Source organism: Antechinus flavipes, chromosome 4 (assembly GCF_016432865.1).
Source record: "Antechinus flavipes isolate AdamAnt ecotype Samford, QLD, Australia chromosome 4, AdamAnt_v2, whole genome shotgun sequence".
Classification (NCBI taxonomy): Eukaryota; Metazoa; Chordata; class Mammalia; order Dasyuromorphia; family Dasyuridae; genus Antechinus; species Antechinus flavipes.
The window spans coordinates 206,201,156-206,208,272 of NC_067401.1; positions in this window are offsets into that span (position 1 = coordinate 206,201,156).

Sequence of the window (7,117 nt, forward strand, 5' to 3'; positions counted from 1 at the left end):
CCAAGTCCACCAGAGTTGATAGTTGCAACAGAAGCTTGTTGTTGCAGTGTTCTACTCTTGGTTCTACTCACTTCACTTATCATCAGTTTATGTAAGTCTCTCCAGGCCTCTCTGAAATCATCCTGCTGAAAGTTTCTTATTGAACTATAATATTCCATAACATTCATATACCACAGTTTATTCAGCCATTCTCCAATTGATGGGCATCTACTCAGTTTCCAGTTTCTTGCCACTACAAAAAGGACTGCCACAAACATTTTTGTGGGTCCCTTTCCCTCCTTTAAGATCTCTTTGGGATATAGGGCCAATAGAGACATTGCTGGATCAAAGGGTATGCACAGTTTGAGAGCCCTTTGGGCATAGTTCCAAATTGCTCTCCAGAATGGTGGGATCCTGAATTCCAATCTCAAATCCTCTAATTGCCTTTTAGACATCTCAAACTGGATGTCCAGTAGACATTTTAAACTCAACATGTCCAAAATCAGAACTCATCATCTTTTTCTTAAATCCTCCCTTCTACTTAATTTCCCTTTTACTGTAGAGTACAGACTCACAGCCTAGGATATATCCTGGATTCCATACTAACTCTTATGTACAGTTACCAAGGCCTATCAATTTCACCTCTGCAGCATCTTTCAAATATGTTCCTTTCTCTTCTCTGACACTGTCTCCCTAGTGAAGACCCTCATCACTTCACCCCTGAACTATTACAATAGCTTACTGGTGGATCTGCCTGCCTCAGGTTTCTCCCTACTCAAATCTAACTTCCTTTCAGCCACCAAAATGATTTTCCTAAAGCACAGGTCTGAAATGTCATGCTCCTATTCAATGAATTCCATAGGTCCCTTATTGGTTCCAGGATCAAATACAAAATAGTCTGGTCAATATAGTAATCTAGTGTTTGATAAACTCAATGACTCCAGCTTCTAGGATAAGAACTCACTATTTGACAAAAATTGCTGAGAAAATAGTATGACAGAAACTAGACATTGACCTACACCTAACATCCTCTCACACTTTATACCAAGATAAGGTTGAAATGGGTTCATGATTTAGACATAAAGGGTGATATTAAAAGCAAATTAGGAGAACAAGTTACAGTCTACCTCTTAGATCTGTGAAGAAGGAAGGAATTAATGGCCAAAGAAGATTACAGAGCATTATAAAATGCAAAATGGATAATTTTTACCATATTAAATTAAATATTTTTTGTACAAAAAAAAAGCAATGCAGCCAAGATTAGAAGGGAAGCAGAAAACTGGGAAAAAAAATTTACATAGGAGGTTTCTGTTAGAGGCCTCATTTCTAAAATATATAGAGAATGACTCAAATTTATAAGAATATAAGCCATTTTCCCAACTGATAAATGGTCAAAGGATATGACCAGACAATTTTCAGATGAAGAAATTAAAGTCATTTCTAGTCATATGAAAAAATGCCCTAAATTACTATTGATTAGAGAAATGAAAATTAAGACAACTCTGAGATACCACTTTACATGCCTCAGATTGGCTAAGATGACAGGAAAAGATAATGATAAATATTGGAGGGGATGTGGGAAAACTGGAACATTAATACTGTTGGTAGCATTGTGAATTTGATCCAACCATTCTGGAGAGCAATTTGAAACTATGACCAAAGAACTATAAAACTGTGTGTACCCTTTGATACAGCAGTATCTTTACTGGCTTTGTATTCCAAAGAGATCATAAAAAAAGGGAAAAGAATTTACATGTGCAAAAATATTTGTAGTCGTCCTTTTTTTATTATAGCTTTTTATTTATAAAACATATGCATGGGTAATTTTTCAACACTGACCCTTGCAAAACCTTCTGTTCCAAATTTTCTCCTCCTTCTCCCTACCTCCTCCCCTAAATGGCAGGTATTCTAAGACATGTTAAAAATATATGTTAAATCCAATATACATATATATATGTATATTGGATTTAACATATATATATATATATATATATATATATATATATATATATATATATACACACATATCCATAGTTGTCTTGCTGTACAAGAAAAATCGGATCTAGAAAGAAAAAAAAACCTAAGAAGGAAAACAAAAATTCAAGCAAACAACAACAGAAAGAGTGAAATGCTATGTTGTGGTCCACACTCAGTTCCCACAATCCTCTCCCTGGGTATAGAGGGCTCTCTTCATTACTGAACAAATAGAATTGGTCTAAATCAATTCATTGTTGAAGAGAACCACATCCATCAGAATTGATCATTGTATAATCTTGTTGTTGCCATGTAAAATAATCTGCTGTGTCTGCTCGTTTCACTTAGCATAAATTCACGTAAATCTCTCCAGACCTCTCTGAAATCATCCTGTTGGTCATTTCTTATAGAACAATAATATTCCACAACATTCATATACCACAATTTATTCAGCCATTCTCCATCTGATGGGCATAAATTCAGTTTCCAGTTTCTAGCCACTACGAAAAGGGCTGCCACAAACATTTTTGCACATGCGGGTCCCTTTCCCTGCTTTAAGATCTCTTTGGGATACAGGCCCAGTAGTAACACTGCTGGATCAAAGGGTATGCACAGTTTGATAACTTTTTGAGCATAATTCCAGATTGCTCTCCAGAATGGCTGGATTCATTCACAATTCCACCAACAATGTGTCAGTGTCCAAGTTCCCCCCATCCCCCCAACATTCCTCATTATCTTTTTCTGTCATCTTAGCTAATCTGAGAGGTGTGTAGTGGTATCTCAGAGTTGTCTTAATTTGTATTTCTCTGATCAATAGTGATTTGGAACACCTTTTCATATGACTAGAAATAGTTTCAATTTCTTCATCTGAAAATTGTCTGTTCATTTTCTTTGACCATTTATCAATTGTATTTCTTATACATTTGAGTCAATTCTCTATATATTTTGAAAATAAGGCCTTTATCAGAATCTTTGAATGTAAAAATGTTTTCCCAGTTTATTGCTTTTCTTCTAATCTTGTCTGCATTAGTTTTGTTTGTACAAAAACCTTTTAACTTAATATAATCAAAATTATCTATTTTGTGATCAATAATGATTTCTAGTTCTTTGGTCACAAATTCCTTCCTCCTCCACAGGTCTGAGAGTTCTTCTAATTTATTTATAATCTCATTCTTTATGTCTAGATCGTGAATCCATTTTGACCTTATCTTGATATAAAGTGTTAAATGTGGGTCAATGCCTAATTTCTGCCATACTGGTTTCCAACGTTCCCAGCAGTTTTTGTCAAATAATGAGTGCTTATCCCAAAAGCTGGGGTTTTTGGGTTTGTCAAACACTAGATTGCTATAGTTATTTTGTCCTGTGAACCTAACCTATTCCACTGATCAACTAATCTATTTCTTAGCCAGTACTAAATGACTAAATGGTTTTGATGACCGTTGCTTTATAATACAGTTTTAGATCTGATTAGGCCACCCTCATTTGATTTTTTTTTTCATTAGTTCCCTTGAAATTCTTGACTTTTTGTTCTTCCAGATGAATTTTGTTGTTATTTTTTCTAGGTCAGTAAAATAATTTCTTGGGAGTTTGGTTGGTATAAAAACTAAATAAATAGATTAGTTTAGGTAGTATTGTCATCTTTATTATATTCACTTGACCTGTCCAAGAACATTTGATATTTTTCAAATTGTTTAGATCTGAGTTTATTTGTGTGAAAAATGTTTTGTAGTTTTGCTCATATAGTTCCTGACTTTCCCTTGGCAGATTGATTGTAGCAGTTCTTTTTGTAACTTAAAGGAACTGGAAATTTGAGTAGATGCCATCAGTTGGAGAACGACTGAATAAGTTATAGTATATGAATGTAGTGGAATATTATTGTTCTATAAGAAATGATCAGCAAGCAGGATGATTTCAGAAATGCCTGGAGAGACATACATGAACTGGTAGTAAATGAAGTGAGTAGAATAAAGAGAACATTGTACTTAGTATCAAGAAAACTGTGTGATGATCAACTGTTATGGATTTGGCTTTTTTCAACAACGAGGTTTTTTAAGACAATTCTGATAGACTTATGATAGAGAGAGTCATCCACATCTAGAGAGAAAACTGTGGAGACTGAATGTGGATCAAAGTATAGTATTTTTCACCTTTTTTTATTGTTTGTTTGCTTGTTTTTTCTCATTTTTTTCCTTTTTATCTGATTTTTCTTGTGTAGCATGATAAATATGGAAGTATGTTTAGAAGAATTGAAAATATTTAACCTATATTGGATTACTTGCTTCTAGGAAAATAGGGAGGTCTAGGAGAGGGAGGAGAAAAATTTGGAACATAAGGTTTTGCAAGAGTGAATGTTGAAAATTATCTTTGCTTGTATTTTGAAAAATAAAAAGTTATTATAAAAATATAAAATATTCTGAATATGAGACATTCAAAATGCTTTATAGCCCAGCCCTAACTTTCCTAACTTTCCAGTCGTGTAAGTTTCTGCTGTGGACTCTTCAATCAAATGACACTATCCTAGCTGTTCCTTAGATATTTTCTCTCTTGAGTCTGTCTGTTCCCCTTTTCTGGAATGCTTTCACTTTTCCTGCTGGTCTCCTGGCTTCCCTAGATTCAGACGTCAATTAAAATTTCATCTTTTATAAGACCCTTTCTCAATCCCTTTTAATTCTAGTGCCTTCTCTCAGTATATTATTTCTATTTAATCTGTATATAGCTTGTTTGCTTGTTGTCTCCATCAAATTGTGAACTCTTTCAAGGCAAGGACTATCATTGCCTATTGCTGTTTCCCCAGACCTTAGCACAGTGCCTGGCACATACTAAATGCTTAATAAATGTTTATTGAATTGAAAAAATGTAGACTTGCAACCAAGAATAATTACTCTTTAAAAACTTATGAAGACAAGTAAAATCCTGCAGGAGAGAATAAAAATCCTTCCTGGAATAGAGAATTTTCAAACATTTCTGATAAAAAGACCAGAGCTAAGTAGGACCTTGGAAATTCAAACACAAAAATCAAGAGAAACCTAGAAAGATGCATTTATCTGAACAAGTGGAAGGAGTGAAATGATGATTCATTATTGATATTTTTGAAGCAAATATCCCTCATAACTTAACCCAGTGGTTGGCACATAGAATTTATTAACTGAGGGACAAGTAGGTATTATATGCATCACTATCCCTATTTGCAGATAATGAAACTGAAGTTAAGTGAGGTTAAGGGATTTTTAAAAATAATATTTTCTCCCAATTATATGTAAAATAATTTTTAAATGTTTATGTATTTTTAAATAATTGTTCAGTTACAAAATGCTTTACAAGAATTTTTGAACCCATTTGATTTTTATCCATCCCTATGAGGAGGAAAATAGAGTAAGTCAATTTTATCATCTCTGTTTTGTAGATAATATGAAAGTTAGACATCAAGAAATAAAGTCATGATCCATGAACTAGGATCCTAGCCAGTACTAGGAACACGTGGAATCCAAAATCAAGTTCAAGTCTTCTGGTACAATCTAAATCAGAATGCCAACAAATTGTGAGGAATGAACTTGGCCAAGTTCACTGAGCATGAGGCAGGCTCTGTCCTTTGCTGATTGGGGTTAATTGGAGCAGAGACTCAAGGTTACATAGCTGGAGTTAACCATGTCAGTCATGTTTATTTAATTGAAGACTATGTGTTAGGCATAGTGCTAAGTAGTGGAGTCACAAAGAAAGACAGAAACATAATCCCTGCCCTCAAGAAGCCGACATTTGAATGTATGGTCCCCAAGGAGGTGGTATGATTACTAGAATTAGAACTTCTAAAAACAGAATGTCAGTGGTTGCCAAAAAACATAAAATAGTAATCATTCTCAATTACAAGATTTCATTGATTTTTCATCTCAATATAAGGGGAGTAGCATGATAGCAGAAACACTTGCTTTGGTGCCAGAACCAAACTTTCTTTCTTTCTTTTTCTTCTTCTTTTCAATATATCTTATTTTTCTGAATAAAATAAGCAAACAAACAAATAAATAAAAATAAAGTAAAGATAGTGTAAAAACAGCTAACATTCATTCTAAGTGATGTCAAGTTAATTGCTCATGATACACAGCCAGTATTCATTAGAAGCAAATCCAGCTGTTTCCAGAAATCTAGTATTCTTTTCTTTGTACCTTACCCTTCTTTCTGTCCCTCTCTTTCTATCCTCTTTCTATTTCATTCTTCTTCCTCCAGCCCCAAATTTCTCCCATCTGAGTAACTAGGTGATGAAGTGGACAGAGCTTTGGGTTTGAAGCCAGAAAGATCTGAGATAAAATCCAACCAGATAACTATTAACTGTGTAACCGTGGGGAAAACTCATTTAACTCTTTTTTGCCTCAGTCTGTAAAATTAGGATAATAACGCTAAGGGTTGTTGTGAAGATCAAATGAGATAACAAAGGTTAAGTGTTTAGCATAGTGCCTGTCGCACAGGAAGTGCTACATAAATATTATTATAATAACATTTAGCACAGTGTCTGGCACATGGTGAATGCTGTGTAAATATTTTTATAGTACTTAGTACAGTGACTGGCTCGTAGTAAATAGTACATAAATTTCAGTTAGCACCATAATAGCACTTAGCACAGTGTCTGCTCAAAGCAAGCACTAGGTAACTGTTAGTTATTATTATCATCCAGTGTGTCCTCTGTTCCCGATTGCCCCCTCCTTTCTTGGGTCCCGTCATCCCATATCCTCACCCCCATCTCACCCCCAGCTCCCATCGCCCCCTCCTTTCTTCCATTTGATGAACAACTCTTCTGAAACAAATCGTTTAACCTCTCCGGGCCGCAGTTCTCCTTCTGCAAAAGGAACGTCTTGGGTCACCCTTTCTCAAAACTTAAAAACTCAGTCTAAGACTCTACCACCTACTAACCCCCACCTCCTCTTCCTCCTCCTCCTTTCTCCTTCTCTTTTCTCCTCCTCCTTTCTCCTTCCTCCTCTTTTCTCCTCCTCCTCTTCCTCCTTCTCCTCCTCCTTCCCCTTCCTCCTTCCTCCTCCTCTTCCGCCTCCCTCTTTCTCTCGTCCTTCTACTCCTTCTCTTCCTCTTCTTCCCTTTCTCCTTCCTCTTCCCCTATGCCCCTCCCCTTTACACTTAGAGTCCGCCTTCCAAGGGCCCCGCCCACTCTGATGACGAGCGG